The sequence below is a fragment of the Trachurus trachurus genome (assembly GCF_905171665.1).
Source record: "Trachurus trachurus genome assembly, chromosome: 9".
Lineage (NCBI taxonomy): Eukaryota > Metazoa > Chordata > Actinopteri > Carangiformes > Carangidae > Trachurus > Trachurus trachurus.
The window spans coordinates 16,959,859-16,973,134 of record NC_139895.1 but is presented as its reverse complement, the minus strand read 5'-3'; positions in this window follow the sequence as shown (position 1 = coordinate 16,973,134).

Genomic DNA, 13,276 nt, shown 5'->3' with positions numbered 1-13,276 from the left:
TTGTACATCATTCTACAATTTGAAATAAGTAAATTATGAGCAATCCTGCAGACAGTATTTTCCTTTAGTTCGGGACAAGCTATGTGCCCACTGGCAACTATTGTTGCCACTCACAGAAATAAGCCCATGAGCAAAAAAAATATTTATCCCAGGTACAATTCTTTGGGGGAGGGTTACTCTAGAGACTTGACTTCAATAATAATTAATATGTTTGGGGGGGAAATCATGAGAAATTTATGAAAATGACCTCTTTCCAGGAGGATTTGCATCCGTCATGTCTTCCGCCAGAAGGAGCAGGAAGCAGAGGATGTCATGTGATAGGAAGCACTTTTTTTTAAATAAATGTTTTTATAAATCAAAACCTTTGTCTAAGTTGTCTACTAGCATATAAGTGGAAAAAGTTGCCTTAGTACCTTTGAGATTTTTAATTGTGAGTAGAAAATGACAGTGATACACTTCGGCAACAATATTGCCAGTGGGGCAAAACGGGTATGATTCCCATTGTAAGGAATCCACAGCCATAATGTTGTCATAATGCCAAGGTTATTCTCAGATTCAACCCAGTGTCCTCATTGAGTTGCAGAAGGTTTTGAGCACCTGGGTTTTTAATCTCAGTGATTCAGTCCTGAGGAGAACCCACACTAACAGTATCACTTAGCACGATGGTTATTTGTACAAGGGTGTATTATGTTCGGTCCGTGACAATGGATCAAGCCGTGGCGCGTGTGTGCTTAGTTTGCAACTGAAGGGAAAATGTAAACGGAGAAAGGGGCACTTGAATAATTTGACAGCAGGGGACATTTAACTTCCAAACACAAAGAACAGTTACAGTCATAATGCCATGTTTATAAATGCCTCCTCAAATCATCTTTTCAAATGTGCTGAGGACAGACAGTACTACCATTGTCATTTAATGTTGACTAACAGTGACCAGAACAGCTCCCGTTTCAAATCCGGATCTCCAGTTTCATACGCTAGCACATTCTTGGTGTCATTTCGTCAGGAAATGTGGCTTTGGCAGCGAGTTCGACACTTGAGCCTTTGATCTACAGGTGAGTCATAAAGCATTGGTACAAGTCAGACTGCGCGTGGAGATCAGATAACCAGGATGTGGTGCAGCTAATGAGGCCTGTCGCTGCCTTCACAATGCTGCATTGTGCGGCCGCCATTCGGGCACCCGCGTGTTGTTGTGCTACCCAAGAGATCAAGATGCAGATAGTCACCAGTAAGTCATTTCCAACATGACAAGAGCACAATCGTATCAAGCGTTGCTAGTGTGAGCGGTGTTATCACGTTAGTTAGTCAGAGGGTGGCTCATTGACCTCAAAGGCCGGTTGTCAAGGGGTCAAAGCAGGTGAATCCTATGACTCTGTGTATGGGGACGGGGGGAGGCGGGGGTGAGGGGTGATTTGACACTTAGATAAAGACAAAGTCAGCGTCAGGATAAAATATCGAGTTATATCCTTGTGGCATGCAAGTAATCCAATATTTGCAACATAATCTGTGTGTCATAATGTAATATAAAGTAAATCACAATCCTAATGTAAGTAAGTGGTTTTATTGGCTCAGTTATATATTGTGTGTGTCTTATGTAAATACAACATGCAGTATTTACGGGCTCTCTTGATGTTATGAAATCTGTTTAATTGAATAGAGATGCTTTTAAAGGCAGGTGAATAATGAAGTGTGAGTGTGGAACAAGCTTGATGTGTGGATCCAGTCCAGTATACAATCATTAAATAAAGATGATCATGTTTCTGTTACTGTTTGCTACTTTCAATCATTTCTACATTTTCTTTATCCATCTGTGTGTCGCAGTGACTCTTAACATGCTGAGTTTTGACAGGAGTTAATGACATTATATTATATTTTATGTGATGTCAAGTGGTAAATCTTTACTAGAAAACCTCCAATGTCCATTGTTGTCCCTGTATCTGTTGTGCTAATGCAAGTGCACTCATTTCAGTATAACACGAACAAAACAATACAAGGCAGCACAAATATATTCTCCAGGAGATCCATTAAATTGAATCCATACCTCTCAGAAAATAAGCATTATAACCTCCACTGAGATCAGATTTGTAGCAGGGCGCTTGTATTAAACTGCCTAGCTCCAGATAGATGTTCCTAATAAACTGGGGACTGAGCGTGCATGATTAAATAACCGAGAGTGGCAGAGAGAAAGAGAAATCTGTCAAGGGATTTATTGATGTTAACAATCCCTGTTGCTGTCTTACTGCCGATTCCAGGGGAGGAATCAAAAGAGACATCTGTGGCAATGGTTGTGAGGCTCCATACATTAACACCTAAATGCATCTACTAATCTGGAAGTAAATATGAATTGCTCTTTGATTAGTACAGCGCATGTTGCAGATCTATCTTACTCAAGTGTAAATCACTAGCAGGCCCATGACCTGACATCATGACCTGTCGATCCAAGAGCTTAGCGGCTCTTTTCCTTGCCAGCAACAGCTTCGTAGGGCGGCCTGCCAGACTTCCAACGATCCCGGCAACAAACCAGCCACCCAGCGGCTAACCAGTCATACAGCCAGCCGGCCATCCAGCTAGCAAGCCAGCTATTGATCCCTTCAACTGGCCTCCAAGTTGACCATCGAGACATCCATGCTGCCGCCCTGGCTCCTGAGCCCCACCTTTCTTACACAACTCTAATCCACCCTGCATGATCGTGGCCTGGCAGTGCTCATTTCGACTGCCCAGCAATCTGTGGTCACAACAAGCTTAGCCGTGTGCTAATCCTCGCCGTCCCATCCAGCTATCATTATCCCCACACTGATACTGTCTGCTTCCGCTCCTGCTTTAAACAGCACATATCCCTGCTCTATTATAATTATTGTTATTATTATTATCTAATGCATTTTCCTGTCATGAACTGAAATGGTTGCTGCAGGTTAAACACAAAAGAAAGAAACACAATGGCTCAAAAAAATAGAGAGAGATAAACTAACAGAAGAGATAATTATCTGCCAAATTTAAAAAAAGGTTTCATAGACAAATACAGACAGAGCGGGACACACACACACACACACACAGCCACATTTACACACTCTAGAATAATGTGTCCCCTGTGAATTAATATAGCTCTCTATGAGTCACTAATGGGGGTCAACAGGCCCCTTAATGACCATTCTCCATGTTGGTTGATTTGTCGTTAGTGTGTCATGAAATAAGTGAGCTTCATGGCACTATGTATTTGTCGGTTTTACAGTCAAACGTGTGATCGTGTGTATCTGTGTGTATGTGTGTGTGTGTGTGTGTGTGTGTGTGTGTGTGTGTGTGTGTGTGTGTGTGTGTGTGTGTGTGTGTGTTAATCTGTGTGTTGTCAGTGTAGTGTGCAGTGTCGTAATCACCACTGTTTTAAAGTCCTCTGTCATTTTTCCGGGAATTTGGGGGTTTGGGGAACCTGGGAGGAGTTTTGCAATCAACCATTAAAAATTTACACTTGGTGGATATTTAATGACGATGATTCCAGTGTCTTTAGACTGTAAAAATGTGATTACTTTCAGGCCAGTAAGTAAATGGAAGGTTTAGTTCTTCTCTAACAATGTTTTCCTGGCAGTGTGGAACGAGTCACATTTAGAGTCAATTAAAAATGAAAACATTTAAAATCTAATGGCAATCCAACATGTCTGGCTCGTATGGACCTGCTCGATACCTAAAGTAGTGTAAGATGAGATTTATTTTTGTAAAGATTTCTTTGTCCATTAGGGTTAATTGAGACAGTGGAGAGATAATGCATATACTGTATATATTCATAAAGTTAGTGGTGGATGAGATTGGTGGAAGGATAATGGTAAGTCTTTTAGGTGATATATAATGTGTGTGGAATGCTCTGTTGTTTTGGATTATAGATTAAAACACTGGATCAAATAAGATGAGGCTGTTTTTGTGTCATCAGTTTACCCACCACTCGAAATGTTAATTGATTTGGAACATGTTTTAAAGGGATAGTTCAACATTTTGGCAAATTCGTCCATTGCCATAATCCCTATAGTCATACTGTAGGAGTATAGGTTAATTTATTACCTTTAATTGTCGGTGCATGTTGTTCTGAGATCCACGGGGCAGAGACGCGAGCTGCTCAGCAAACACAATGGAGGTAACAATGTCCCCTGTCCCTCAAAACTCATCAACAACTCAATGTGACCTGCACAGTCACCATGCTATGAAATAATCATGTATAATTATGTAATATTTTACGACATATGAAGCAAATACTTGGAACTACTTGCACTTTTGAAATCACCGTCGTCACCGCAGGCAGCCCCGGTTTGAATCCCGCATCGGGCAGCCCTTTCCTGCATGTCATTCCCCCTCTCGCTGCCTCCCCCTTTCCTGTTTGTCTCTACTGTGTGCTATCAAATAAAGGCAAAAAGCCAAAAATATACTTAAAAAAAACCAACAACAACTCCATCTCGTAATGTTACATTATTATTTCATAGCGTGGGGATTGTGCAGGTCACAACTTCTCCACAAGAGCGTTTTGGAGTTGTTGGACTGTATATTTGATGAGTTTTGAAGGACAGGGGACGACGTACCATTACCTCAATTGTGTTCGCTGAATAGCTTGCGTCACTGCCCCGGCCGTGGATCTCAAAACAACATGCACTGATAATTAATGGTAATAAATCTACCCCTATGACTATAGGGAATATGGAATTAGGAGAATTTGCCAAAATGTTGAACTATCCCTTTAAGCTACGAGCAACAGACATTACAGTATTAAAGTCACTGCCAAAAAATAAATGTTGGTATTTTGGGTTATAGCTTGTTTTAAATGTTCATGACCATGACACACACTCCTGGATCTTTTCAGAGGTCAGCCACCTCAATCTTTGTCTTCCTTGGATTTGGGGATATTTACACAGTCACCTTTACCCAAGATCCCCTGACATTTAGCATCCACATTAATCAGTCTTCATCCTAAAAGCCTTTTATTTTGTAACCTTAAAGTAGTCACAGCATGTGTGAAAGTACTAACAAATAGGCTATGTTAGATAAGCAGCCAGCCATGGTTTTATTAACAGTGTAATCACATTTATTTTATAATAATTATTAAGATAAATAACTAATTATCATATTGATCTTTTCTTTCATACAGAAAGATGTATTCCAGATGGCAAAATCAAGTGTTGTCAGGTAAAAACGAAAAATCAGAGACACCAAGGACTGAAAAAAATGTGTTAAAAAAAAAGTGGCAAGTCTGTCACTGTTGTCATAGTAAACGTTGACAGTGCTGGAACAAAAAGGCTGACAGTCAGAGCAGCAGTAAGCACTGAAGAGGAGGCTTTGTTAAAGGTCAATTGGGGAACTTCGACTCATGACCTCTGTATTTTTTTTTCTTTTTTTCCTGCCAGTATGCCTGCCTTTTTGTCTGTGTGTATGTCTCTGTGTGTGTATATACAGTAGTTCTCTCTATGAATGTCTCTAATCCTGGACTCCGAGGAAAAACAAATCTTCCAGAGGAGACGCAGAGCTTATTGCTGCTCTATTGTAAACCGGCCCCAGCAGAGTACGCTTCACAGTAAATTAGAATAAAACAAAAAATACTGGATTAGTTTTGGCCAGAGTTACTGTGTCTGCACTTTTGTTAAGTATAATAATGGTATACAAAGCCAAACCTTTGTTGTATCTTGTATCTTGATGTTAAATACTGAATAGAATGAATCTTTAAAAAAAAAAGAGTCAGTGTTCATAAAGCATCAGAGAGGTACAGTAATCTCCACGTTGCCGAGGATCTTTGAGCTTTAACGGCCAGAGCCAATCTTTCACACTCTACCTTATGTCTTGTGCACTGAACAATATCTGCTACACTTCATTTTAAGCTGATTAGGTTTTGCAGTAATCTGGATGTTGGCCAAAATACAGTGCAGAGCGGACATTATTGCCTTGTCGGATACATAAAAGCACACCAGAGACTTTTTCTTACCCTTGTAGGAGGCGCATTAACACATCTCGAGCACTTAAGCTGCACTAAATGTACCTTTAACGCATTTGGTTGGCCTTGTTGTCAACCTGTAAAAGGTGTAAACAATGCAATAGAACTCCATGCTGCTGCTGCCACAGAGCACAAAGATAAATTCAAACAGATCTTAACAAAGTATGACTTCAATGACAACATCATCCAGATCTACCAAGTACAGCTGTGCAGATTTAAAAGTAAATACATCAGAGTCATTGACTTAACTGTGTGTCTGACAACATTGCCTTCAGATTATGTAAGTGTGCCCACATGCATCTTTCTTAGAAATATAATACGTGCATTCATACAAGATTCAAAGTATGTGTCGCCATGCCATCTTCCATTTGCAGTAAACCTGCATTTGGTTCATGAACTTTAACCAGGAATCCATTAGAATTTCCTTGAAACGGTTTTTTGCTGTGGGACGGCTCACTGAGAAAGCAAAGATGCACTGAAGGGATGAGTAGCACGCCAAAAACACTGTCGTGGTGATAACAGCCTATTCTTGTATGATTTCCAGCGCACTAAAGCATGCATCATTCAGCTCGAACTTCTCAGAACCCGAGAAGAATCCAGGAGAAGATTCTCTCAGCGAGGATTCACAGGAACGAGGGCGAGAGCAACTGTCTCTCACGCTTTGGAAAAAAAAGCCTTGGGCTGTGAAGAAGCAGCAAGAGGAGGATACCTCTGAGACTTCTGATGGCAGAGCGAGCAGGGAAAAGAGCCAAGCCTTGTTCTGCCGTTATAAGCTCTGCTCTGCACACACTGACGAACAAGCAGGGGAGAAATTGGCAGTGGGAATAAGGGCAAGACGGTGTAAATTTGGAGCACAAAAGGCTTAAGGGGGCACTGTGCATGCATCCCTGTGGCCCCCCGTGTACACACACACACACACATGCGGTACAGTATGCACGGGGCTTAAGAGGTGGCTGAGGAGAATGACTGGCGAGGGGATCAAAACAAAGCCCGTGGGTGATATTGGAGGGGGAGCTTAGGGACTTGGGGTGGAAGTCTGCTCCTCAATATGCACAATCAGACACACACACATATGTTCAATAAGTCTAAGAGCATTGTCCATAAGAGAAGTAGAGATAACCTAAAAGACACACCACCATAACAGAAAAAGTCAAACTCACATGCATCCTTGCTCACACACACACACACACACACACACACACACACACACACACACACACACACACACACACACACACACACACACACACACACACACACACACACACACACACACACACACACACACACACACACACACACACACACACACACACACACACACACACACACACACACACACACACACAGCATAAGGCTCTAACTGGCTGATATTGCCAGGAGTGCATGGATAATCCTATGAAACTGTGTTTGTGTGGAGAAACTAAGTTTCAGTGGCCAAGAGAAAACACCCTCCAAACGCTGAGAGAAGATGCCAATCAACTTTACACCACAATAATCTGTGACCTGGTTTCTAAATGCTGTCAGCCCCTCTGATGGGTGAAAATAACAACAACACAGCTACATCCAATTATTTTCGTTTCAGGGCACTTCAACATTTTCTGTAAACATGCCCGCCATTTCCATAGTAATAGTTCAGAGCTACAATTGGCTTGATCAGAGCACCATATGGGTATAGATATATGTGTGTGTAGTGTGGAACAAATAGTGCGAGCTGTATCTGCGAAAGGATTTCGTGTGATCATGCAGTGTCCCTCCAACTGTGTAGGTGCAGTGAGTAGCAGGAAAATGTGGTGATAATTTAGAGAGAACTGAAAAGTCCTAATTTATGGGAGCACAGTTCTCATTAATGGTGTCATCCAGCGAAGAACCCAGAGTCACCACTAAGGGTGACAAAGATATAAATGGAAAATGTCACTTGATTCATGCTTTTGCATATGTTGTTAATTTTACAGAGGACACACTCATCAGTGTGCTTCAGTATAAACAACTTCCTCCCAAAGCCATAAAGCTGGGCAGCTAGATTGCTTTCTGGGCTGTGCGCATCTCGAATAAAAGTGAATATGGAACTAATCTTGTGGGAATGACATGAAACTATCAATTAGAAGAAGAAATCCCTCTCAAGAATTTTGGCCTTGCCCTCTACGTCTCAATAAGATACAGCGCTAAAAAGATCTTTGCTTTTGTGGAGATCTATGATCCATTTCATTAAATTCTTACTTTGTATTGTACTTTTACCTCTTTTTCTGTTGCTGTATCTGTTTAAATAAGTTTAACCTAAGATACAAACGCTCTTTTATGTTTCTTTCCCTCTCCACACGATGCCTTTCATCACTTTTCATGTGTACCACAATCACATGATATCATCCAAAGATGTCCACCACTGAAATGATTATCATCTCTCACTGCTCTCTGACGTCTGTTTTTTTTTCCCCCCCACTTTTGAATGTGCACCACCAAAACAGCCGTAAACATTTCTGCATGTGGCTGTTTTGAGGACAGTTTAACAGTGACTGTGAGTAATTTGAATACATTAAAGTGTATGGGTTCTCTCTGATACCCAAAATGTTAAAATGTAATACTATAATAGAATAATAATAATAATAAAATGTCCAATAAATGTTAAAACTCAGCTTTGTTTCCTCCCATTTACTTAACAACAAGAGCTTACTGCATGTCACACTGAGGGTTTTATTTCAGTTAACTCTTTGTCTTTTTCTCCACTGACTGTTTTATTAGAAAATTATGTATGTCTATGTCAAGATATTTTTCCAAATACACACTGCAGATACTGTTTTATTAAGTGTATTGATAAGTTGTATCCACTCACTTTGATCTCTGAACTTATGTGGCGCCTTTATTATTAGATCTACTGTTATGGTCCTTGACCCAGAACTTGTCAGTGTCCGTGTCCCTGCAGTCATTAAAAACGTGAGAGGAGGAGGTCAAAAGAATAGTGTGTTGAAAGTCTCACCTCCTCCCTCTCTCAGGCCACTGTGACAGGGGACAGGAGTGAAAACATGCTCTTGTGAAAGCTTCCACGTACTTGTTAATTTGCTGACGGGGGCTTCATCCACCCACTCTGGGTGAGGAAACCGACTTTGTCATCTTGTTTTGCTTTTCCACCCAATGACAATGTACTGTCACAGATTATTTCACGTGAGGTCCATCTGCCGGTTCCCACTGGGTTTATTTAGTCCTGACATTATTCTTTATTTCATATAATCTTTCAGTGTATATTTATTTTGTGAAGCCCTTGTCCTGCGATGGCTCCACTGGTGTGTCAGAAAAAGAAAGAAAAAAACTGATTCCCACAGGGAAATTGCTCTGCTCTATTTCTCAGTATGCAGCTTGAAAGAGGAAATGAATAAATAAAAATAGAGCAATAAAATGTAATCATTATTTAAGCAGTAAGCAGTGGTAAGGATATCAACAATAATAAATAGTAGGTAGGTGAAAGGAGAAATGTGCAAATGCAAAATTGCAGAAAGTAAGTTATCATGGCTAGTGCAAAAATGGTGGAAAGTGCAAAGCAGATAAACATGAATCTAAGAGCACATAAATCACATTGTGTAAAGGAAAACAAATCAAAAGTGTAATGTTGGTCAACAGTTAACAGTTTTTCAGTCATCAGAGATATCACTATTGAAAATTAAGGAGCATGTCATCAACAAAGAGATGACATGCTCAGATTAGATAGATTCATGAGTCTTTACTTCTTATACACCGCAGCCTGAGGGAATGAATTCTACCGGCAAAGGTACAGTCTTTGAAAATTCATATGAATTTGGAGCTCACTGAAACTTTATGGATCATTTCATGTCTGAGCCAGTAACAGGAAAGAGTCTTCTACACCCATGCTAGTAGCTCTGTGTGGAGATAAATAATAGACATGCAGTGTTCACCACCTGAGATCAGTGCAAGAGTTTGCTACTGAGCACGAAACACAGAGACAAGTGGAGCTGTGGCTGATGGGAACGCCTTTAGTTCTGCTGTTATGTGATCAAAAGCCAAAGTTTTGGATAAATCAAAACTAAATTCCATTCGCAATAATGAAAAATGACATGGACCCACATCGGAAAAAAGAAACCTCTCCTCGACCTCCCATCACAGATAGCCATCATCCATCTGTCTAACATGCTGGTCATTCATCCAGGACCTTAAAATGAAAGACATGGCACCCGATGGCTGCTGATAGCTGCTGTCAGAGGGGATTGTCTGGGCTTGTCACACACAAAACTAAGCAGAAACATGTTTCTTAGTGAGTGTGATCGCGCCTTTCTTTCAACAGCCGTACCCTGAAAACAAGAACACCTAACTGAGATCACACTGGGATTTGTGAACATGCTCCACCAAACACCATTCACCCTTCACACTGAATGAATGAATCAGATCACCCAGTGAAGAAAAAGTACTTTCCTAACATGAACTATTTCATCATGGTGGTTTAAGTGAAGATAGAGTCTAGCAGTCCTGACAACTTTTATCTGAGGAGGTTGTCTGGTTTGTCTGATACAGACATCCGCATTAATCTGGACCAGATTAAAGAGTGATAATCATTTCTCTGTCTCTAGATCTAACAAAGCTTTTCACTTCTCTATTAGTGTGGCAACTTGAAAAGGACGGCCTCGACAATGAGATAATATATTCTTAAGAAAGTTTATCTAAATGTCTATGGCGTATGGAGCACATTTGAAACTTTGCACATCATCCATTTTACACAGCCGAAGTAAGAGTGTAAAACCAGGTTCAAAGCAAAACATCCTTACAATGACATTATTGCATTATATTAATGGACTGGCTCTACCCAGACAGTCGATTTCTTTATAGTTCACATTAGTGTCAATGTGTCCTCGGCCGCACACATTTGAATGCAATTGGAGCTAATGGAGGAGACCAGCAGATTACCAGCTCGGTCTAATAAAACAGCAGCAGGAGTGAGAAAAATATCACAGTGTACGTGGGAAGAATGGATGCTTGTGTAACATCTTTGGCTCTGACACAGTCGAGCAGAGCAGAGTCAGCCTCGGACTGCGGGCCGAGGTTGTGCTGAAACACGCCCACAAGGCTGCTGCACGGTGAGAGGTGGGAAGGTCATCGGATGTTTTTTTGTTTGTTTGGTTTTTTTTGGCTCAAAGAATTTTAGGTGAGCAGGTGCAAAATATGGATGAACCTGTGTGGAGGGATGTGATGATATAGCAGGGTGATACCTAAAAGATCATGACAACAGTGTGATATTCACGATGCAGATTAACCACAGATACACACGATTTGCAGACATAAACATCAAACATGCAGATGAAATAGAGAAAATGAAATAATTTCAATGCTCAGAAATATTTTTAAAAAATGATGTGAATTCAATATTTTTGTCTCTAATTCTTTAAAAAGATGAAACACTCATAATTCACACAATTTTAAGTATATGTGCATGTGGGAAGTAGTTATATCGCAGACAGACGTAAATATATCAAAACAGTTTTGTTGAACCACAGGCCTGTGTAAGCAGTTTCCCTCCCAGCAGATGAGCCACCTCCCATATCTTCACACATTACAGCCTCTCCGTGGTATCAGCCCTGAATTCAGTGCGAGTATATGCAGACGTAGCTGTGTGTAGTGGTGACTGTCGTCCTAAACTTGCAGTTCTGATATGAAAAAGAGAGAGAAGAGGATATCTAACTGAGGCACAGATGTGGCCACTGAAAGCAGCCTCTCCTCTCCCCAGAGGAAGAGTTTTTAGAAAATCCTGCAGAAGTAAGAAATGAGAGAAGAAGCTGGCTAAGCAGTTGGTCACAGCTGTGGGCGTTATTATAGAGAGACCCATTTAACGACAAATTACTCAGCTTCTCATTATATGATAAATAATAATCATAACTTTATTTTTACCACAGATAAAAGGATTAAACGGAGACTCAAAGGGACAAATGAGCCAACATTATAAAGCCATTTGCAATGGAGCAAATAACACACATTTAAATACAGAAGCAGAGATTCTCCTTTAATCTTGGTTTGGTGTCGGGAACAGGTGGAGGCATCAGGAAACAACAGCTGATAAACACCAGCTGTATCAGCTGATTCCTACCTCACACCTTTGGGCTGACTTTGCACATTTAAACAACTCTCAGCATGAAGCAAATAAATCTGGTCCTTTACAGGCTTTTTGGGGGGGACATTTATTTATTTAGTCTGTTTTTGATGTTTGTGTGTATTGCCTATACACTGTTGCCTTTTTCATAGTTTATCTCTGACCTTGATACAGTCAAATTTGATTAAACAGGAAGTTTAGCTCATAAAGTAGATATCTGACTGTTTTATATGTTAATGTTGCTGTACTTAGTATGGACGTGATATCTTTGAGTGGAGTTGTGTACTGTATGAAACACACACTTCAAAAAGCAACATCATTTATACAGTTATTTGTGTTTATGTGCACCAGAGACACAGAAGTGGCAGTGTGTTGGCTGTGTAATAGCTTTGCCAAGGTATACATTTTGAAGCATATGGTGGCTGCAAACTGGTGTGTCACTGTGTCCGAGCTGGCTGCCTGTCCTCTTTCCTTTCATATCAGCTGGGATGAAGAGCTGTGCACAATCCATCAGCTCACAGCTGTGACTTACTGCCTGTTGGCTGGTCAAGGTCAGTTCACACATACGCACACACTGTCCTCACATGAACACAAAACACACAACATAACCTTTGTTAGAACTGCTTATCAATGAGTCCTGACGTGGCATAAAAACCAAACACACCTCTCACAGCTAAACTAAATCTTTCAAGTTTGAGTTGGAGGAAACGTCCTGTTGGCAATCTGCTGAATGAACCACAGCATTATGTGATCATGGGTTCAAGTGTGGTTAATGTTTCACGTCTTTTCCATGTGTGCCGTCATTCTCCACCATATGCCGTCTAACGAAGCATAAAAAGAGCTGTGGAAAAGTAGATGAACGTGTTCTACTTTACAGCAAACAGCTACTTACAGCTGCACACTTTGTCAGGTTTGGACATTGGTGGAAAGTAACTGAGTTTGTTTGCTTAAGCACTTAAGTCCAATTTACTACTTTCTGAGTATTTCCATTACTCCATTCTCCATTGATTATACTTAATTCATTTCAGAGGTGCATGCTGTACTTTCTGCTACATTTGTCTGACATCTTCATGATGCTGATTTTAATTTCTTATGTGCATAAAATCTTGTTGAGAAAACTATGTAGTTTCATAATTTAAATCAGTGTTTTCCAATCCAATAGTGACCGTTTCCCTCTGAACTTCTCACATGGTTTCATTTCAATAAATGATAACACGACCCAGTTAGAGGAAAAA